General features: G+C 40.2%; 1 long non-coding RNA gene across 1 annotated transcript; it reads right to left on the bottom strand.

The window, feature by feature from the left end:
* Nucleotides 1–4,754: 4,754 nt before the first annotated feature.
* On the bottom strand, nt 4,755–9,862 carry LOC134297335 (uncharacterized). Its single transcript, XR_010004036.1, has 3 exons — nt 9,687–9,862; nt 6,821–7,037; nt 4,755–5,538 (listed from the first exon to the last, which is right to left on the bottom strand). It is a non-coding gene; the product is annotated as an uncharacterized LOC134297335 (long non-coding RNA).
* Between the last annotated feature and the right edge of the window lie 13,871 nt (nt 9,863–23,733).

Below are 23,733 nucleotides of genomic sequence, written 5' to 3'. Positions count from 1 at the left end.
GACATTAGTAGAGTTGCCCCTCCACGTTTATTGGTTTGACTTTTGCGGATTTGGTATTTTACAGATATGATTAAAATGTTATTTCTAGAAATCTCCAGGTTCTCCAGTATGATTCTATGATCAGTCACTATTGAATGTTGACAATATAAACTTGTTCTGGGGGACCTAGAAATTCCTAAAGAAGTATTATCTGTGGAGATGAGCACCAACCCCCAGAGTCGGACATGACTGGACTTAACGTCAGGGGAAAACCTTTACCTATAATGCTATATACATAGCATTAAAAGCTGAAACCTATTATGCCTTGTTTCTTTCTAAACATTTCCTGCTTTTCTCCACTTCTCAATTAATATTACAAAAAGTAATACAGGGTGCAATTTATGAGCTTTTGAAAAAAAGAAACATGACTCTGATGAATTACACCAGCAGGCACTTTTCTAAATGTGTAATTTCAATGGCTATGGATTCTTCTTTGAAAAACTTTCTCAAGCTCTGGGAGGTAATCTTTGGAGGGTGAGAAATAAGCATAATAACCATTATTGCAGAACACATACTCCTTGGCTTGAGAGACAATGTCTAATAATTGCTTTGGATCCTTGTGGTTCAGACTATTTCAATGGCACCATCGAGGTTGTCAGAAAAAGACTGGCTGTTTCCTCTCTAACTGGTGTCAAGGCTAAACCAGACTTTCAAGAATTGCTCATTTTTCTTGTTTCGACTGCCCTTAGGCAATATTATACAGCTGAAGCCTTAAGATCATTTTGGTTTTGTGTCAACATTCCTCTTTCCTACATTTGATCTCTGTTGAATCTGTTGAAGCAATAGCTTAGTTTGCTTTTATTCATTTGTTTAAGCATGTTGTTGAAGTGTGCATTTTAATGGTAGAACTGTAGCATGCATCTAAGTAACTATTCATTTACAATAGGATGCATAATATGAATGGTAATACAAGGACAAGACAGTGTAACAAATCCACATACATGTTAACTCTGTGCCCACATGTATTTTGGGAGTAATAATACAAGGAATAATAACCTGATTCAGAACATCAGAGATGCAATTTACTTGTTCTTCCCCCAATGAGATATCTGCCATCCTATGCTAGCTATGCCCACCTTCACTCTACATTGAATGAACAGGAAAGTATTTGTATGACAGGATTAATGGCCACAAATCTAACATTAAAAATGGCACCCCCCCCCAAAAAAAACCCAGTTGTAGAGCATTTCAACTTTCTTAGGGTGCATCTGTATTGTAAAATTAATGCGGTTTAACACCACTTTCACTGTCATGGTGCAGATGGAAAGACATTGCTATGGAAGATTAAAAAGAGAAACTGTTGGATTGAATTATATCCACAAATTCCATTCCATTGCATTCACAGGAATATGAGCAAAGGCAATGACTTCATGGCACAGTACATGAATTAATACAAGAGTACTGTTACAATCCAGGCAGCGTGAGCACTGAAAACCAACACTGAGGCCAATAATCTTTTAATATCTTTATTAAAGCAAATAGTAATCCAAAAATGAATTGGTGGAAAAGTTGAGCAAGCAATAGCCCTTTAGGAAAAGGTATAAGATAGTCCAGAAATGTCAAGGAATATGTCCAGTATTAGAGTCCAAAGTCTAGATACCGAAACACACTCAAACCAAAACAGCGTTTGAGTGGGGAATCAATTCGGCAAGCAAGGAACACAAACAGGGTTCAAACGTTCATGAATAGTTCTTAGAAGTAAGGCAGGAACTTGAGAGCATAGAAACAAAACTTGATACATGAAACAACAGAGAAGTAGACTCAATCCCAGTCTACTCGTGAGTAACGGCGACTGCTGGCCGCCCGAGTCAAGAGGCTGTGAACTGGAGGCGATGAACCTTCTTAACGTTAGGTAACATTGACACCACAGGGAAACTACTGTGAGCAAGGCTTTTATTGAAGTGCAGAGTCTTCCCCCCAAAGGGCCTTGCTCTCCAAAGTTCCCAAGGGAAAGGCTTCTAGCAAGAGTCTCCATGCTCAGCCAAGCAGGCGCTTCTCCTCAGCTATTGTTTCTGAGATCTTTGTTCGTTTAGATAGTGTCTCCTGTTGAAGGACACGGATTCTGGAGAGCTTAGGACATCTGGCGAGGGAGTAGAGTTATCCTCCGCATTTTCCCTTTCAATTAGAGCTGGCTGTGAACTGTCAACAACCAGCATCTGCAAATTCGTCGGGTCAAGCTGACTTGGAGAAATATCAACATATTCTTCATCCTGGTCGAAGGCGAACCCGGGGTCAGGTACCGGGGCCAAAGGTAACTGGGATCTAACAAGTACTGGCTGTAACAAAAGAAAGCTCATCAGTGGGCGTTTTAGACCCAGGGAAGCAAACTGTTTGCTTTCACACATCAATAGTAAGTGACCATAGTAAAATTCTGAAAGACCTTCAACACCTTACCCTCCTAATCCATCTAAAACGCAGATGTGTGTTTTTCATCTAAATAACAGACAAGCATCTCAAGCTCTGAGGATTACCTGGGAAGGAATCTCACTGGAGCATTGTAGCACACCAAAATACCTTGGAGTTACTCTGGACTGTACTCTGACCTACAAGAAGAACTGCTTGAATATCAAGCAAAAAGTGGGTGCTAGAAATAATATCATACAAAAGCTGACTGGCACAAGCTGGGGATCCCAACCAGATACAGTGAAGACATCTACCCTTGCGCTTTGCTACTCTGCTGCTGAGTACGCATGCCCAGTGTGGAATACATCTCACCATGTTAAAACAATGGATGTGGCTCTTAATGAGACATGCCACATTATCACAGGATGTTTATGACTTGGAAAAATGATACTGTTTAGCCAGTATTGCACCACCTGACATCCATCGGCAAGTAGCAGCCAGCAATGAAAGGACCAAGGCAGTGACATCTCTGGCCCATCCTCTGTTTGGATATCAGCCAGCAACCCAATGCCTTAAATCAAGCTTTCTAAGACCTACAGAGATATTCGCAGGAACACCTCAGCAAGCGAGAGTCTAAAAGTGGCAGGCTAAAACCCGGAACCTCAATCAGTGGCTGATACCGGATGAGAGACTCCCTTCTGGCCACACAGAAGACTGGACGACTTGGAAGGTACCAAACAGACTGTGCTCTGGCACCACGAGATGCAGAGCCAGTCTTCTGAAATGGGTCTACAAAGTGGAGTCCACAACATGTGAGTGTGGAAAAGAGCAAACCACAGACCACTTACTGCAATGTAGTCTGAGCCTTGCCACATGCACAATGGAAGACTTTCTTACAGCGACACCAGAAGCACTCCAAGTGGCCAGTTTCTGGTCAAAGGACATTTAGTATAATGCCAAATTTTTATCTTTGTTTGTGGGTTTTTTAAATACATTACAGCTGTACCTCCAGTTTGCTTCTGACATGATAAATAAATAACACCTTACCCAGCCTTTTGAAAACTGAAGTCAAGAGTCATGATTAGCATCTTTCTGGATCCTATGACATCCCACACCACTCCCAAAACTGTATAAATATACTTTAAATCTAAGTCTTTTTGGTAATCTCATCCAAAGAAGTAGGTTTATAGCCACAAAAACTTATGTGAAAATCAAAACCAGTTAGTCATAAAAGTGGTGGTTGTGCCTTCATGCTGTTTCCAACTTATGGCAATCCTAAGGTAAAAGTCTTCTTGGCAGGATTTTTTCAGAAGGGTATGCCTTTGCCTCCCTCTGAGGTTGAAAGAATATGGCTTGCCAAGGTCACCCATTTGGTTTCCATGGCTGAGTGGGGAATTGAATCCCAATCTTCAGAGTGGCCGTACAACACTCAAATTATTGGCTCGCTAATCGTAAAGGCTGTGTTACAGTTTTTTTTCCTGTTTCCTTCCCCTTTCCTTCCTCCTTTTAAAGAAAAGCATAGCAGCTTTGTTGCCTCAGTATTAATTAAAACATCAAAGGCCAGGTTTCTCATTTCTTGACAGTTTGATCCTTCCACAGATTACGTCCATCTCCCCGCAGTGAGACAGCCAGTGGAGGAGGAATACATTTTATCCTGAAGAAATATGCATTCCAAATTACTCAACAATAAATCCATCTAACAATTTTTCAGTTAGCAGTGCTTCTAATGGATATTGATGGAAATGGAATGCAATTACACCCCCCTTGCTCTCTGATGTATGTCCATCATGGTATGACACATTGGGATCTAACAAATTGGGCCTAAAAATTGGATGTTGATTCTCAGGCTCTCTCTGGCACTTGAGTAGTGGTGAATAAGGGATGCCATTTTGAGATGCCCTTGTAAATAATTGCATTTAAATATTCATGGATATTGGTGTCTGGGGTGGGAATGATGGAACCAAACCCAAGATACTGAGGGCTTTTCCATACTGCCTCTATATCCCAGGATCTGATCCCAGATTATCTGTTTATCCCAGGTTATCTGGCAGTAGGGACTCATATATTCCAGTTTAAAGCAGATAATCTGGGATCAGATCCTGGGATAAAGGGCAGTGTGGAAGGGCCTTAAAGGTTTACTGTTCAGAACTATTAGTGGTCACAATTGTGACCCTACTGCCATGATGATAAGTCCCCTCTAAGCCTACTTTATGGTCATTAGAACCAGTGGGAGGTCCATTGAATGGAGTTAAAGAAGTTTCTTTCAGGTATGGAGAGGTCAGGCCAGGAGGAGTTATTTAGCTAAGTACAGGCACACCTGCATTAACAAAGTCTTATCCAAAATTCTGGAAACAAATGGAAGAAGAGAGAAGTGATTTCTGGAAGATTCAAGATATTTCTCTTTATTTATTGAAGGCTCACCTGACCTGGTTCTTTCATTTCATATCTGAGATTAGAACAATAAAGCTTGCTTGGAAGTCTCAACTCTTTCTTGCTCTGCTTTGAGATGGATCTAGAAAGCCTGTAACATTTAAGACTGCCTGAAATTGGATGGCAACTGCTTTCTTGAACATCTTGCCCAAAACCAGGAGATTTAATACTGGTCTTTTTCAAGTCCAGGGGATCCCAGGAGGGCTTTTTACCACCAGTTCTTTTAACAAGATGGAAAATTCCCATCCCTGACAAATGCATTAATAGTACATTGCATTTATTTTCTGGATGAACAGCCAAGCAGGGACTGAGAGGACCGGCTGTGTTTTGTACTCATCATAGCAGCTTGTCCACATCTCTGGTACTCACCAACAGAAACTGATCTAGTGTAATCCTACTCACGCCACTGTCAGCTTCTGATATAATGAAAACTCTTATACAAGAGATTTTAGCTGTGAAATGATTATTCAACACATAATGTAAACAACAGAAGGCTCTAGAAGTGGATTCAAAGGGAGAGTGTCCGAGCTGGACCCTTCGCCGCCCTCAATAGTTCAGATGGAAATAAATTGATGGACACAATTCATGTGTTTCTTTGCTGTGGGTATCACCCCTTATAGAAACAAAGATGTTCTCTATAACCCCATGTCTTGTTGGATATAGGTCATGTTATCTGACATCTGTTCTCCTGCTGTTTTTCTTGCTGTTTCATCTCCTTGAGGTCATCTGTATAACAAATTATAGACTCCAATTAGTAATGAAGCGGAAAGACATTTGGGAGTAATTGTGTCAATAGTCCTAAATCAGGTCTTCTCCTAGGCTTAAAATGACCCAGGAGCATCTTAAAACTGATTGAGATTGCCCTTCAAGTTCCCTAGAGCATTTTTGTGTAATGTTTTGGGAAGTCTCTGTTTTTAGAGGGGGATTTCTTGAAGAGGTGACCTCTCAAATTATCTTATGGGCTGCTGCAGTCCCTCTAAACAACAAAAGTAACTCCCACCTAAGAGGTACTGGGCAAGTCTCATAATACACAGCTGTCTCCTCCAATAATTTGCTGTCACCTTGTATCATCTGCTACCTAGCCATGTTGGCTGTTGTTTCTTGGGGAATGAAAACTGCCCAAATATTTCTAGATGAAGGTTCTGTTTCATGACAACAACACAGTTCCAGATTTCTGGGTACTGAAAAGGCACAACTGTGATTGTTCTCATGCTCACTGATTTATTTACCATTGCGGTGATTCAGAAGATCAATGACAAGTCAGTTTTCATTACATACTTTTTTATCCTTTTGTGAGTCAACTACATTTGGAGTGACTATAGTCGCATAAAAGCAATTGATCCCACATTTCCCAAGGCTGATTATAATTCCATTGCTATTTGGTTTCGTCAGTTACAAATTAGATTTGTTAATTCAATACCTTCAAATCCAAGTTTGTTTGTTTATTTGTTTATTTATTTCTATCCAGTTTTTCTCCCAGATTGGGACTCAAAAGCAGAGAACAACATGTAAACAAAACGTTATATAGCATATAAATAAACATAATCATTAGTTATGGATCTACCATTTGATTCTGCTAGGATATGATGAGGTCATCAATGTTAATATCTTTGTCATCATCATCAACAACATGATCTCACAGTTTACCCGGTGGAAATGTTACCTTTCCAGTGGGTTCAGGCAAAAGGAAAGTGTTGCATTTCTCCTCACTTATGTTTTCTTCTTCATAAACAATGTTTTCAATGTGTTGTCAAAGGCTTTCATGGCCAGAATCACTGGGTTGCCATATAGCCCAGAAAACTCACAGCAAATGTTTTCTATCTTTACTGCACTTAGATGTTGCTTGGCCACAGCTGTCAAACATTGAAATGTAATCCATCTATCTATCTACCTACCTACCTATCTATCTATCTAGCTATCTAGCTAGCTATCTAAATATTACAAAAAACCAAGTGACCTCTAATGACCAAAGAGGAGCCAAACCTTGATAAACATTCTGGATGCTTACTTCTGGAAACTTTCAGTGCTTAGAAATCTGGAGTGAGCACAACACTGGGAAATTAATGATATTGCTTGGAACGTCAGGTTAGAAATAACATTTGGGAACCATCATGGCAGATATTAGCCATGGGCATTGCCAGGGCCTTGACGTTCTTGGCAAGTATCCACAGATGCCAGGTGTTGATGTTGATCCTGATTACTGTTGCTTTTGATGCTGGCTTGATCTGGAATTGAACAGATGTGTCAATTTACTAGAGGACAGACAGACATGCCACTTGTGAATCAAGCTTTTTTAAAATGCAAGAGATTTGTAAGCATAAATGAATCCCAAGTATGCATAAGTTTCTTCCTCCCCTTCTTTTTCTTTTAAAAGAGATGCTCTCTCCCTGAATTCATTTGCAATTTCACTGTCTAAACGAAACAGCCATTGTTAGCATTTAAATACTGAACAACATACCTTTTTTTAAAAAAGACGTTAAAAAGCATTTTACAAATGGTAAAAATAACAGCACAGTTTCCTATGGCATTAAGTTGTTAACTTCACAGCATCACTTCTTGCAGCGTGGATGCTGTCAGATTTTTAAGTGCTGTGTTTTACGCAGCTGGGGAGGGCACCTTAAACATTATTGATCAAAAGGGGTTGTGGGATTTAAATACAGCTGTGGGGGGTGTAAAACAAAGTCTGCCCTCTCCTTATATGCACGCATACTTACACACACCTTGAGCTTATATAACTGACTTTTAAGTACTGTACGTAAGCAAGCTAACCTGATTGCTGACATTCATGTATAGTGTAGGAGGCTAAAAAAACCTATCAAGGACTATGAAGTTCAAAGCATATGGAACAAATGAGCAAACTTCTTGATGCCAAGAGAGGTAAAAATGGGATAAGAATCCACTTCTTTCCTTTCAACCCTCAAGAGTTCTGTGATGGATGTCAATTTCTAGCACGTCTTCAATCATTTTGGAACTGTTGCATCTAGGGCTGTTGTCCAGGATCATCCTAAGCCTTGTGGTTTCTGCATCAAAACCCAAGACTAAGGGACGGCAATGGTGATGTCATTTAGCATAGTATGTCCACACTTTGCATAGATATGTGAAGTCAGGGGTAAGAACATGACTTCTGGTGGACCTTCTCTAGGCATCACTAGGTCCATCAGTATGACTCTGTTGTTAACTTCCTGCAGAAGGCTACTATAGAATCTCATAGACGACTTGGAAAATGCCTATAGATGACATATTTTGCAGGTAAATGAAACTAGAGGTACCTCTCATGCAGATAATGGTGTCATACTGTGCTAACTATAGTTGCTCACAGTTTGTGATCCAATCTCCCCACATTTTCCTGAGATTTGAGGTTTCGTGAGGCACCAACTCTCTTTGGCAGGGAAGGCTGAAGATCTTATAATTCCTTAGCATTCAGCCATGACCGTTAAAGTGGCTTCAAACTACAGTGTAAATGCTCCCTCAGATTGGTACCAGCTCAACTTGACCCTTCATACTTTCCAACAGTCCTGAATTAGCAGGAACAATCCCGATCAACCCTCTGTTGTTCCCATTGTTTTTTTGGTTTTTTTGGGGGGGGGGGTGTTTGGAAATGTCCCAGTTTCTGTTTCCTTCCCCACTTCCCCCCTTTTCATCTTCAGTGATGCTGCTTAGCCACATCTTTGAAATATTAGAGGATATGGTCCCTGATCACTGGATGATGGGGTCCTTGAACCAGGAGTAGGCAATGATGGCAAATCCAAGCCTAGTTTTCTGTCCCAGCTTTCTCTGGAGCTACTAAAAAAAGTCCAAAAATACCAAAAATGTATTAAAAAATATCACACAGTGCACACACAATCTGCAACCTATTTAAAAGGTGAGTCACCATTCCTGGAGGCTTCAAGCTGGGGTAATTCAACCTTCTTTTTCTATCAGATAAAGGTAGAGTGACAATTTCTCGATGGTGAGCACTCTGTTAAACACTCCCTGTGGCGATCTCATTTCACATTCCCCACACTCTTCCCAAGGATATGTTGCCACCAGGATCTCTGCTGGAGTCAATATTTCTAAAGCCTGTATAGGGCTGTTTCTTTTATAACGGCTGTCGTTTTAGCTTCTTGGCTAATAACTCCCTTGTTGCAACCACATCACTGGCTGATGATCCATTTTCAATTTAAAGTGCTATAAAGCAATGATTCTCAATCTGTGGGTCCCCAGGTGTTTTAGCCTACAACTCCCAGAAATCCCAGCCAGTTTACCAGCTGTTGGGATTTCTGGGAGTTGAAGGCCAAAACATCTGGGGACCCACAGGTTGAGAACCACTGATATAAAGGCTTAGGTTCCATGTTATTTGAAGGACTATATTTTCCCTTCCAAACCAGCCTGCATTTTGAGATCTGCTGACCTGACCATTCTGTCTGACCCACCAACTTCACACATACTTCTGGTGGAAACATGGGAGAGGACCTTCCAAATGGTTGCCCCAGACTCTGAAACTCTCTTTCTAGGAAGGTCTCCTGGCACCATCCCTAATTTCTCTTTTTAATGTGCTGGATCTTGTTAATTGTTATGGTGGTGTGTGTGCCTGCATTTTAATAATGCTTGGTATGTGTTGGGTTTTGATTCTGGGGCTCCTTTTGTGTCATCTGAAACTCAGACCCTTGAAAAGCCAGAGCTCTGAGATTGGCGCTCAGATAGATGGCCTCTTGTTACATCGCTTAATTCCTGAGACAGGAGACATCTCCTGCTGGGCAGCCCTGCCTGACTTCTCATTTTCCTACCACCACATAATAGGGACAGGCTACTAGAAAGCACAGGAATTTGCTTCTCAGTCAAGCCCTGGACTCAATACTGTGATCAGAATATGGACAATCAATCAGAAGGCATACCAATCATGCAGGGCACCACAGATTCCACCCAGAGGAGATCCAAGCCAATCACTGCAGCCCTGTTCCTCATTGTCTATCAAGGACCCCTCCTTCCAATAGCAATCATTGCTGGGGGCAACTGTTGCTCCCAGCAACAACCATTTTCCTTTACGGAATGCCCCTGCCAATGGAGTAGTGGGCAGACTTCAACACAGAGATGAACTCAAGATTTCTTCCAATGAAAACCTCTATTACATTTCCTGCCACACACTTTACACCAATCATGGGCTGTAAAACATGACAACAATGAATTTATTTTGAACCAATAAGGCAGTGGATTGTAATTTGTACCAATCAGAGCAATGTCTGTTTTTGTCAATTGTCTATAAAATATCAATATTTGTAAGCAGAAGGCATATCAGATATGGGAATTTCCCCTGACACTCTTCTTTGATCAGTGAAGCAATAAACCTCTGATTCTGCCCTCATCTCTGCATGTCTTGACTAGAACCAATTGGAGCTGGCATTCCAGGAATGGACCTGCAGGAATCTGAACAACATCCACGTGTGTGATGTGATATATTATGTTTATTTAAGTTCTTACTTTTTTGGTTTTTTTAATGTCAGGGGTGACTTGAGAAACTCAGCCTTCCTTATGGTCCAGCTCTTGCATCCATAGGTTACTACGGGGAATACCATTGCTTTAACTATGCGGACCTTTGTTGCCAGTGTGATGTCTCTACTCTTCACTATTTTATTGAGATTGGAAATTGCTCTTCTCCCAAGAAGAGAATAACAACAACAACAACAATAATAATAATAATAATAATAATTTATCATCATCACTGAGATACCAGAATCCATGGATATGCAAGTACTATTATATACAATGGTGTAATAAAATGATGTCTCTTATGTAAAATGACAAAATCAAGGTGTGCTTCTGAACTACAGGCAGTCCCCGAGTTATAAACATCCAAGTTACAAATGACTCGTGGTAAAGAATGGGGTGAGACAACAGGATGTGAGTGAAATCTACTCCTAGTAAGGGAAATCCATTCCTGAAAGAGTTACTTGACATTGGCTCAGGGCCCCTCTCATCCCAGATTGACCTCAAACGAACTTGTAGCACTTTATCTACGTTTTGAATTAGCAACTTATAGTGTGTACTTTGCTGATCTACTATTACAGCCTCACTGGTTTTAATTTTATGTTTTCAATAAGTTTTTTTTAAAATTTCTGGTTAATGTGTAAATGCTACTACTGGTGCATGTCATTGTTTGTTGATGTATTGTACATTGTTATTGTTTGTATCTGATATTTCTGTGAGCCGCACCGAGTCCCCTTCGGGGGAGATGGAGGCGGGATACAAATTCTTCTTCTTCTTCTTCTTCTTCTTCTTCTTCTTCTTCTTCTTCTTCTTCTTCTTCTTCTTTCACAACAAGCTACATTTTTCAAATATCTCTCTCTCTCTCTCTCTCTCTCTCTCTCTCTCTCTCTCTCTCAATGAGCTTTGGATAGCATAGAGAAGGGTTTCTGCCACCACAAATAAATATTCTAACATATTAGAATATTTATTTGTGGTGGCAATGTTCTCATTTTGTCCTTTCCTGCAGCTATACCTCAAGGATTACCCCAAATTTTATATAAGATTTCCTGGGAGTAGAAAAGGATGCTCTAGGAAGAAGGGAAGAGAGAAATCAATTTCTACCAGGCCAGTCACATGAGCAGAAATCTCCAACCCATTTATTGCACATCTACTTCATAGAATGACTCATATGCCATTTCCCAAAATGTTATAATTTTAGTCAGAATCTCCAAGAATTTCCAGGTATGGGCATAGCTAAAGAATCTTAATATAGGTTTCAGGTGGGGGTGTGGAATGCAGGTGAAATAGATTTCGTTGGGAAGGAACATTCAATGTCATTGTCAGTAAGATGTGCCGCCCGCATCACTGTTGCATACAATTACTCCCAAATTGTTCATGCCTAACTTGTAATTGAAGAAAATTGGCATCATTCGGCTCAAAAAACAGAGCTAATTTGCAGAAATTGCCCAGTCCACTTCTGAGTCACTGCTTTTAACCTTGTGGGATGGAGCTAGGGTTCAAGCGGCAGATGTGGATATTTCCTCAAGGAAATTCTCTCTAGATAATGAGACAGGAGGAATCTTTTTCTGACTGAGAGCTGCATCTCGTCATCATTCAAAACAAAGAGATAGCTTTTGTTTGGGCCATTAAAAAAATCACAAACACAAGCTCCATATCCGAATAACACCTTTAAATGCCCTTCAACTGTCCTGATTTGGCAGCATCTGGTGAAATAAGGGACAGGTCCTTTGTCTCTTCAACACGTGTACAAAAGAGAACATTTCAGCAGGTGCTGCTTTCATGATGAGCAACGCCTGCTGAAATTTCTTATCCTACAAAAGCGTTGAACAAACAAAAGGCCTGCCATTTATTTCACTTGGCAACTATACTAGAGACACACAGGACTTTATTGCAAAGAGCAGGCAAACTGCATCATTGGTGACAGTCCCTATTTCACAACACTGTGCTCATGCCATTGCCAGTCTGTCTCCTTCCCATGTTTATCCCTCTCTATTGACCAGTAAAACCCATCAAGTGCTCGCAGTCTTTCAGAGTTCCTGTCAACGGTGGTTCAAATCCAGGGAGCGGAGTGAGCTCCCATCTGTCAACTCCAGCTTCCCATGCAGGGACATGAGAGAAGCCTCCCACAGGATCCAGGTGTCCCCTGGGCAATGTTCTTGCAGACGGCCAATTCTCTCACACCAGAAGCGACTTGCAGTTTCTCAAGTCACTTCTGACACGAAAAAAAATGTCCCAGTATGCCAGCAGTAAAGGGATGTCGAGGGGATGTCCCTGCTCCCCCTCCTAATAGAATCATGCCAGGACATGAAGCTGGCAATGCTAATCAAGGTGATTAATTACAACATTCACACTGGCCACCAACAGATAAGAGTTCTTTCTTCCACCCTGGCTCTTCCACAGATATATAAACCTTCCTTGCTCAGTTTTTCCAATACAGTAGAGTCTCACTTATCCAACATTCACTAATCCAATGTTCTAGATTATCTAACACAGACTTCCTGTTAGTAGTCAATGTTTTTGTAGTCAATCTTTTCAATACATTGTGATATTTTGGTGCTAAATTTGTAAATACAGTAATTACTACATAGCATTACTGCGTATTGAACTACCTTTTCTGTCAAATTTGTTGTATAATATGATGTTTTGATGCTTAATTTGTAAAATCATAACCTAATTAGATGTTTAATAGGCTTTTCCTTAATCTCTCATTATCCAACATATTTGCTTATCCAACATTCTGCCAGCCTGTTTATGTTGGATAAGGACCCGGGCTGTGGCGCAGGCTGTTGAGCAGCCAGCCAGCTGCAGCCAGCTGCAACAAACTACTCTTACCAAGAGGTCATGAGTTCGAGGCCAGCTCAGAGCCTATGTTTGTCTTGTCTTTGTTCTATGTTAAAGGCATTGAATGTTTGCCTTATATGTGTAACGTGATCTGCCCTGAGTCCCCTTCGGGGTGAGAAAGGCGGAATATAAATACTGTAAATAAATAAATAAATAAATAAATAAATAAGTGGGACTCTACTGTATATCTCACAACCTCTGAGGATGCCTGCCATAGATGTGGGTGAAATGTCAGGAGAGAATGCTTCTGGAACATGGCCATACAGCCCGGAAAACTAACCGCAATCTGGTGATTCCGGCCATGAAAGCCTTCGACAACACAATGATAGTGTGACTGCAGTAGAATAGGTTAGTACGATAATGTTCCCGGGGAGTTATCTATTGCCATTAATGGAAGCCCATGGCTACTCCTTGGAGCAGAAACACACAGCAACCTTGTATTAGCAAAACTGGAAATTAAATTTAGGCAGTGTATGAAGTTAAAAACTGATGAAGTGTCCTGAAGAGTTCACGAGCTTGTCCTTTCCTTTAGTGTCCCTATGATGGCATTACTCATTTATTTATTTATTTATTTCCAGAATTTATACCCCACCCTTCTCACCCGGGGGGACTCAGGGCGGCTTACACAGTTGGCAACATGTAATGCCAAGAACATAATAATAAAACAAAAACAGTACATATAATCAATTAAAACTATAAAAATACATCATTAAAATACATTATAAAAATTAAAACATAAGTAAATTAGATCCATTTGTCTAAAAACCTCATGCTTCAGCCTTCAATCGGACCATGTCGACGTTATCATATTACTCATCCCTGATGATTGATTTGATTCATGGACCACGAAGCTGTATGTCGTCTTTTGAAAGATCGAAATGCTTGAGGGAAGCAGAGGCTTCACTCAATGCTCCACTCATTAAGCAAGCGTACTTGAGAATTCATGATTGGGAATGGATGCCTCCTTGTCTTAATTGCTTGGACGCTTTCTTCTTTTTGGTAACATTGTTGTGATGAGATTTAGTCCAGGGGGAACTCATTAGCTGTGATGATAAAAGGTTATCGCTAAATGAATTGCTCAAAGGGTGCCTTTTAATATTTAGTTGGGGAACTTTTGGTTTAAAAACAAGAAGGAAAGAATATTACCCAAAACTAAAGATTTTTAACTTTCTGCTGGCCTACAGAGTCACTGCTAAGACAAAAACCTTGATCATAAACTCCTCATTTAGTAATTTCCAGAGGGAGCTTATGAATTCCTTCCGGAACGTGGCATGGTGACTTATTTGCAAAGCCATTCGTGGGATAGATCAGACCAGGGGTGTCTTTTCAACCCTTTTAGAGTCCACTATGGAAGACTTTTGTCAAGCTGTACCTGTAGAAATAAACTGTTAATGCAACTTATAAATCCAATGGAGCTTGCCTTTTGCATTTGATTAGCAAACTCCTCATAAAACAACGATGGAAATCCTGAAATCCTGCAAACAGTATGTGAAGTCTTGGCTCTGCCTTTCCTCTCCTTTGCTTCAGTTCCCTCTGTTTAGGCTCCCCAATAGTGTAGATGCCTCCATTTGTATCAGTTTTTGGGTGGAGCTTACAAAAAAACCCCCTAGATGCCAAACTTTAGCTGTTTTAGTCCATTTGCCTGAACACAGCTTTCTTGTTAGCCCCCCTTTTCTTTCTGCAATAGAGCTACAGAGTTTAGAGGCCCGGATATTGTCTGGAAATCCTAGGCCCTAGCAATCTAAACAGGCATCCTTTGCACTAAGCTCTTCATATACCATCAGTTCCAGTGACAACAGAAGCTTGTGGTCAGCCCAAATTTCACAAAGTAGAAGATCAAGTCCATTGCTTTACATCAGAGGAAAAAGACTTTCAAGGATTCCAGAGAGAGGACTGCGACCAGCAAAATGTCTGTTCGTAATGTATTGTTTTAAGCTATTTTACAATAGTCCTGGATGGAGTTAGCCCTTTATTCATCTTGTTTTCAGTAAACTCATTTTGGTTAACTTTCATCTTTCCTAAAGTGCCACTGTATGTTAAGGGTCTTGAGTTTAACAGAAGATATGCAGATAGCACCCGAGTAAAGCCAGACACCATAGTTCTCCCAAAGGCTCTGGTATGCCATCACACAGTATAACAAGATAAAGATATAGGATGCTAAGAAACTGGGTTGAAAAAGCCACTGGTTGACTTTGAGCAACTCTTTCAGCCTAAGAGGAGAAACAAATTTCCTCTGAATATTTACAAGAAAATCTGACAATAGATTGATTTACCATACATTGGAACCAACTTAAAGGCACATAATAACAAAACTTATATTCAAATTAAAAACAGGCTCTTTTCATATTGCATGTTGATTTTATTGCCTTGACATATATTCCATTAATTTGTTGTAAATTCATGTTAAACTTTTGTTCATCATTATAACAAAATGGTTTTTATGATATAGTCCCATAGCTTTTATTTGGTAGAAAAGGATGAACTTTGGCCAACCTGTCTAAATCTGGTAATTTTACCACAGCTTTATCCCATGTTAGCAATGGATATACAGTGGCAGCTCATGTCTTAACTATTTTAAATACTAACCATTACCACATTTTGAATGTATGCAGTGGCATCATTAGATCTAACGTCACTCAGTGTGGTGTTACCACATGGATCTCCTCCCATAGCAGATCATACAGAATCTATAGTAGTTTGAGTAATAATGTTACTCATAAATCACAATTGACATATAGCACTGAATGTAATAACAAAATTGGTGACTATAAAAAATAGCAGCAACAAAAAAGTGAGTGCTTGTAGTGCTTGCAGGCAAAACTCAAGTATCATATAATCATAGAATCATAGAGTTGGAAGAAACCTTGTGGGCCATCCAGTCCAACCCCATTCTGCCAAGTAGCAGGAAAATTACATTCAAAGCATCCTGGGTGCCAGCATGCGCCACGGCCTTGCCTGCAGCTGCGGCTGCCGCCGCGGGGTTAATGTACAGACAGTGCAAGGTTGACGGGTTGAAAAGGCGGACGGGTGGCTGGCGGGCCTTCAACCCATCAACCTTGCACATCAACCCCACGGCAGTGGTGCCCCCGCAACGATTGCGCCACAGGTTACCACCTAATTGGTCTCACCTGTGATCCGCCTCTGTTCAGGACCACCCAGCAGCAAGCATTAAGGATTTAATCATCTGGCTAGCATTGAATAATTTACAGCTAGGGTGGGGTAGCTGAAAGAGTAATAAAAAACCCCCCACAAACTTCTCTGTTAGAGAAGTTTAGGGGTATAGCGTCTAGATCCAGGGAAGTCATGCTCCCCCTCTATTCTGCCTTGGTCAGACCACACCTGGAATACTGTGTCCAATTTTGGGCACCGCAGTTGAAGGGAGATGTTGACAAGCTGGAAAGCGTCCAGAGGAGGGCGACTAAAATGATTAAGGGTCTGGAGAACAAGCCCTATGAGGAGCGGCTTAAAGAGCTGGGCATGTTTAGCCTGCAGAAGAGAAGGCTGAGAGGAGACATGATAGCCATGTACAAATACGTGAAGGGAAGTCATAGGGAGGAGGGAGCAAGCTTGTTTTCTGCTGCCCTGCAGACTAGGACACGGAATAATGGCTTCAAACTACAGGAAAGGAGATTCCACCTGAACATCAGGAAGAACTTCCTGACTGTGAGAGCTGTTCGACAGTGGAACTCTCTCCCCCGGGCCATGGTGGAGGCTCCTTCTTTGGAGGCTTTTAAGCAGAGGCTGGATGGCCATCTGTTGGGGGTGCTTTGAATGCGATTTCCTGCTTCTTAGCAGGGGGTTGGACTGGATGGCCCATGAGGTCTCTTCCAACTCTACTATTCTATGATTCTATGATTCTATGATTCTAGAGGAGTTGTCAGAGTGTTGAGCTGTTGGAGATGGAGATTCAAAGTTTGAAGGATTAATGAAGAAAACTAGAGAGAAGTTAATACTATGGAGAAGGTATGAACTGACGGAGTGTGTTGGAAATAAGGGTTAGAGAAGGGTCAAGAACATCTGCTAAATATATGTAAATATGGCTGTATAACTAAAGATTCAAGTTGTGCTTATCTGCTCCTTAACCGGAGGAGGAGTGCTTCTGCTAAAGAAGAGGGTTGGTTTGTTGTTGAACAAAGAACCCCAACAATTTGCCATGACATGGCAATGCTGGTTTGGGATGCTGAGAGGTACCGTCCATAAACATCCGGAGAACTTGATGATTTCCACCCTTGACCTATGTGCAAGTGTCTTCCCTGCAGGCGTTTTGTAATCTGTAAAGTGAGGCCTTCACCTGACATGGTGTGAAAGGCTTCCATCTCCTGTGACCTGAATTCCGCTGAACCAGATCAAAACTCTGCATGGTGTCTTTCAGGGAAGAGGACCATACTGGCTTCCTAAGCAGGTCATGCTATTGAAGGTAGTGAACTTCAGCAGCAAACAATCTGGATCAGCTGGAGGCAAATTACTTTAGCAGGCTGACTATTGAGGAAGTGCTGTATTTGTGCCCTGATCCTCCTATGTGCAATTTAGACGTGTGAAGTGAGTCAATAGTCTGTCATAATCCAAACCACTTTCTCTACATCTGTAAGAGAACCAAGAGGACATGCTCAGCAGAAGGATGGAGAGCAGGGGGATGACAAATTTAACTAATGATCTATTCATTAAAAACGGTCTAACAAGGAAATTGAGCTGGTCTATATGAAAAACATATATGAAAAATGCAAGCAATGCATTAAGTTAGTTTTTTTAGTCCTCAGGGAGAATATGTCTTTGCATGTCTTTTTCAATTTATAGTGACATTAAGACAACCTTATCACGGGGTTTTCTTGACAAAAATTTATTCAAATGGGCTTTGCCTCTGAGGCTGAGAGAATGTTACTTGCCCAAGGGGTTTCCACGGCTGAGCAAAATTCAATTTGAACTCTGGTCTCTAGAGTCATAGGGTATGTCTACACTGTAAAATTAATATAGCTTGACACTAATTAACTGCCGTGGTTCTCAAAAAGGTAATAGTAGAGGGGAAATAACTGGCTTGTCCATCCATCCTGAAATGAGACCCAAGGAGCCAAAAACAAAGTTTAAACAGAGCTAAAAGTCAGATGATAAAATACTTAAAGCCTGTTTAAACAAGATACCATATGAAGACAGCATTAATTTTAAAAGTATACAATAATTTAAAAATATTATAATGATAAAAATATAGCTTCCCCTCTATAAAGTCTGTATTTCACTAAATATCTCAATTGCAGGCAGATGTAGGAAACTTTGTTCAGGTGTCTTATCTAGACCTGATTACACTTGGGAATTTGGGGGCAAGTTGTCACAGGATGGATGGTCTCTCCTTTTTGGTAACAGAACATTCAGCTGTTTCCCAATTTTTTTTCTCAGACCTTGAGCAAGACACAGATTCTTTTGTAGGTGCAAAGTTAAAGAGGAAGGGGACCATTGTTAAAGAGTTATTTTAGGCGATGGACTTGATAAAAATAGAGGGCAAATTGGGTACCTGGAGATGGGAATAGATCTAATGGCTGGAGGGCATGTAACCCTCAAAGAGAAATGTTCCATTTACCAGTATTAGAAAATCAGTTTTTTCAGTTTTATGATCTCATTTCTGAACAGCTAATTATAATGCTAAAAAATTTCCAATTGCGATGAAAACTTTGGGATATAATCCTTAGAGCTAGCAGCGGCTGATGACCCCTATATCAATGGAATTGTTGAACTCCAAATGTTAAAGAACTACTTAAATTGCAAGATTTATTTTGGAAATAGGGTTTCGTACCTTGGATATTACTTTAAAGGTTGAATCAAACAGAGTCACCATTCGAGAGACATTGAAGCTAGTGGCTTCTACTGTCAAAGTTTTATACTATAAAATTGAATTGTCAGTTTTTAGGTGGACTTCGTTGCTCTCTCTGTTGACTTGAGTACTAGAATTAGTGATGCAGATGCTTGTTGTTACTTGGCATCAAGTTGATTTTGACTAATGGTGATCCTATGAACGAGAGATCTCAAAGTCACCTTAACATTAACAGTCATGTACTGTTGAGGTGGGAGAGGTGTGCGGTTTATAGTTTTTCCCAATCATGCCCTCCCTGGATACACTGCGCATGGACTGAATGTCTCATAGGCAAGTCGAAAAAATGAACCCAGACGTGATAAGGTTGTGCTTGTCAAGCAGTATAACTGCACCATCTGACTTGTGCTACTCACTGTTTAGAAAAACTCTGATTCAGTTTTCATCTAAACTAACAGGAGACTTTTAATCATGACACATCGCTTCATATGCAAAATACGCACACACAGATCAGGATCCCCTGATCTCCTATCAGTCAATGGCAGCTTCTTTCAAGTACCACACAATTAAACAGGAAATAACACTTTCAAATCACAGGGTTTTTTTTTCAAATTTTGTTACATAGTGTTATTTACATAATTGATTAAAATGCTCTTTGGAGGAATCTCGAATTTAGGTCCTCCAGATTGACTCTACGGCCAGTTTCCTCTGGTCAATCTGGAAGATCTAGAAATTTCTAGAGATAACTTTTGTTTTACAGACAATGATTGGGTCCCTTTGTGCCAATATTGCAAAATGCTCATGGTCATATTTCATAGCAGTAATGGTTTATGTAACCAAACCACAACCAATTCAAAATCAAGTAGGTTTGAACACAGCAATTAATTTTCTGCTCCCTTCCTGAAGGATGGTGGTGTGTGATTTCCAGTTGTAGTCAGTCAGTCCTCCAAATTTGCTGGGTTTGGAGTTGAAGTGTCATCCAAGGCCAGGATGAACAGCTTCAGAAGCTTCAAGGATAATTAAAAATGATCAAGAGTAAGTTTTATTCTAGGCTTACAGAAAAGAAAAAAGAAAAAACAAAGCACATACACATGGGTACCAGCCTATCTTCTATAGGGACAAACTGCATCTCTTAGACAATAGTTTTATAGTTCACCTTATCTCTATCAACTTGCATCATCATCGCATGACCCTCCTATCTAATGCAGGTGAAGAGGCATGGCTTTGCTTGATCACACTATTTCCTTGTCTCTAAATAATAAGCACATAGGCATTTCAGGCTAAAAGCAGCTATCAGTCAAGCATTTACCACTATTTGGATCATCCAATCATAAAGCAAGTAGAAGGAGGGTAGAACCCTAAGTGTTCTTTGCATAACTCTGCCATTTCTGCACAATGATGTTTCGAGAAAAAAAAAGTTTGATTTCTATCTCACAGTTAGAACCCCCCCCCCACCCCCCGCTAAAAGTTGAAAAAATAACCCTTTTAGCTCAGAAAATACCTCTCTAGGAAATTCTCCAGAAGCTGACATTTGGACACTGAATACAACCTCTCCAAAGCTGACCTGTAAAATTTGTGGTCCAATGAGCTAATTGCCTATCTGACATGGAGTTAAGAAGTTGCCCATTTTGATAGCATTGCCCTCAAGCAATCTAAAGTGAAGATTTATCAAGATATATGGTGACATATACCTGATATGTTATATTTTGGGAGGAGAGTCAAAAATTCTGTAGGAAATCCAGATTTTAATAACAGCAGAAGATGCCAGAACTGCAAATAGGGGCTGTTCCTACATAATGTTAGTAATAAAGCAAAATGAATCATCTTTTCATTTCATTTAAAAAAATAAATAGTCCAGTGTTGAAACTAGTTGTAAGTATCAGACATACTCTAATTACTATTTACAGTTCTGGAAAACACAGGGCAAAAGCAAAATCCACCCAGATATTTGGATTATCTCCATCATTGCTTCACAGAGCTCTTAGAAAAATAAGAATATTCACTTTTTTAAAAAGTATGTAAGAGAAGAGGGGCTGATGCATGGCAATGATGAATAAAGTGATGAAATCTAATAAATATTCCAGAAGTAAGACAATAGATGTCAGCTTCTCTTTTGTTCCATTAAAAGAAGTGCTTGTGTGAGTTGCCACACATGCCTTTATGTAACTGGCATTTAAGAGGAAACACTACAGACCAGTGAAAATTAAATATGCGAAGAGGTTCATTATTATGTCAGGATTTAATAGACTTTGTTTTAGCTTTCTAATTATAGGCTATTTTAGTGAATTCCTTATATGAGGTTATAATAAAATGTAGAGAGGGTGAATCTTCAGCTTTAAAACTAATGTTTGATATGAACTGGTAGAGAAGTTATTAAGATGTGAAAGTGGAAGCAACCATGTGACCAAGTTGGAGACATATCTTCTCTAGATGGAAGAACAAAGTTATGTAGGGCTCTTAATTTAAAAAAAGAACAAGTAATCATTATTTGGTTTTAGACTGAGAGTTTCACTCAGTAACAAGGCCTGGAGTGAATATGTTTATTTTAATGCTCCCCTTGCCACTTTTTCTTTTGGGGGTGATCTGGTTGGGCTTTTCCTGCATGGCAGGGGGGTGTACTACATACCCCATGTGGTCTCTTCTAAGTCTGTTATTGTATGATTCCATAGGAGCCCCCTGTGGCGCAGCGTGTGAAAGCGCTGAGCTGCTGAACTTGCAGACTGAAAGGTCGCAGGTTCGAATCCAGGGAGTGGAGTGAGCACCTGCTGTTAGCCCCAGCTTCTGCCAACCTAGCAGTTCGAAAACACGCAAATGTGAGTAGATCAATAGGTACCGCTACAGCGGGAAGGTAACGGTGTTCCATGCAGTCATGCCGGCCACATGACCTTGGAGGTGTCTATGGACAACGCTGGCTCTTCAGCTTAAAAATGGAGATGAGCACCAACCCCTAGAGTCGGACACAACTGGATTTATTTATTTATTTATTATTTCCGATATTTATATCCCGCCCTTCTCACCCGAAGGGACTCAGGGTGGCTTACAACACTGGCACAATTAGATGCATATACAAAATCATTCAACAGTACATAAAATCAGTTAAAAACAATTAAATACAATATAAAATTACAATATAAAATTTAATGTCAGGGGAAAACTCTTACCTTATGGGACACATGCAAATGTCTCACTGTTGAGTGGTTTCAGTTATCTGCTAAGACCGCAGGTCCGGTCCAAAACCCGCCGTGCTTCGCTACCCCAATTAAATTAATCAGAAATGAATTGTGTTGAAGGCAAATAGAACAGGTCCAAAAAGATGTCAGATACAGAGGATATTTATTTATGTTGACAACTATTCAGAATCCCCACATCAGCTTCTGATTGGCTGGAAAATGGTGTAGCTAGGGATCCCATTGGCTGGGGATTCCTTCTGTTGTTCCTTCTGGTTGAAGTTCCTCCATGGTGGGAAAAGTAAATCCATTTAAAAGTCCACCCTGGAGGGAGACGTGGACCAATGAAATGAGGCGTGGCAATATGAAAAACAGTCCATTATCAAATTAATTTCCAGTCCAGTTTACACAAAGGAACAGTTGGTCAAACACAAAGATTGGAACAGTTCAATGTTTGATGTGTTGTTGAAGTTCAATGTTTGGCAAATACTGGTAATCTGTGTGCTGATCTTCAGGAGCAGATATCTCCAGACTTTATCAATAAAGCCAGAAAGCCTCTGACTGATAACATGAGATTACAACGATTTAAGGAAACTGAGGTGGCCTCGGTGTGCAAGCAAGCGTTTCCATTTGTTAAGTTGCTCAATTGGGCTCAGCTTAGTTCGTAACTTGTGTGCTTAAGTTCGTAAGTGTACATGTTCATATTTTTAAAGATTTATGAATGGCTATATAAGATTCAGGGATAAATTATACAGAATTCAAGAAACGGGGATAGGGAAATATGTATATAGGCACATCCAGAAGTGGGGAGGAAATATCACTTGGGGCACTGGGAAGCACTCATACGTTTCCTGTGGAGCCCTTCTCCCAAGGCGATCCTTTTATACACAAGGGTGAAGTTTAATGTTTCTGATGGGTGCAGTTGGTCATCAGGGACAGAGGAAGAAGGACAAAGATGAAGTGACAGATGTTGCCCTTTTGGCATTGTGAAACAGTAAAAAGTTGAAAAAAGTATAATATAAATTTATATTTCATGAGGGTGATTCAGTTTTTGACAATACTTGCATATTATGAAAATATAGTAGAGTCTCACTTATCCAACGTTCTGGATTATCCAACACATTTTTGTAGTCAATATTTTCAATACATCATGATATTTTGGTGCTAAATTTGTAAATACAGTAATCACTAATAGCATTACTGCGTATTGAACTACTTTTTCTATCAAATTTGTTGTATAACATGATGTTTTGGTGCTTAATTTATAAAATCATAACCTAATTTAATGTTTAATAGGGTTTTCCTTAAATCTCTCCTTATTATCCAACATATTCACTTATCCAACATTCTGCCGGCCCGTTTACGTTGGATAAGCGAGACTCTACTGTACATGCAAACTACAACACACACTGTTCTTTGCAGAGATTGTTATTGCTAGCAAATCTAACTATGGAAAAAATATAAGTAGGTCTTCATATTCGGATAGAATCAAATAATTATAGAGCTGGAAGAGACCACAAGGGCCATCCATTCCAACCCCCATCATGTAGGAAGATGCAACCTGAGCCCTCCCGATAGAAGGCCATCTAGCCTCTGTTTTAAAACTTCCAAAGAAGGAGATTCCACCACACTCCCATGCACCATATTCCACTG

This window comes from Anolis carolinensis, chromosome 3, assembly GCF_035594765.1.
Source record: "Anolis carolinensis isolate JA03-04 chromosome 3, rAnoCar3.1.pri, whole genome shotgun sequence".
NCBI classification, from domain to species: Eukaryota; Metazoa; Chordata; class Lepidosauria; order Squamata; family Dactyloidae; genus Anolis; species Anolis carolinensis.
This window is presented reverse-complemented; position numbering and strand designations above follow the sequence as displayed.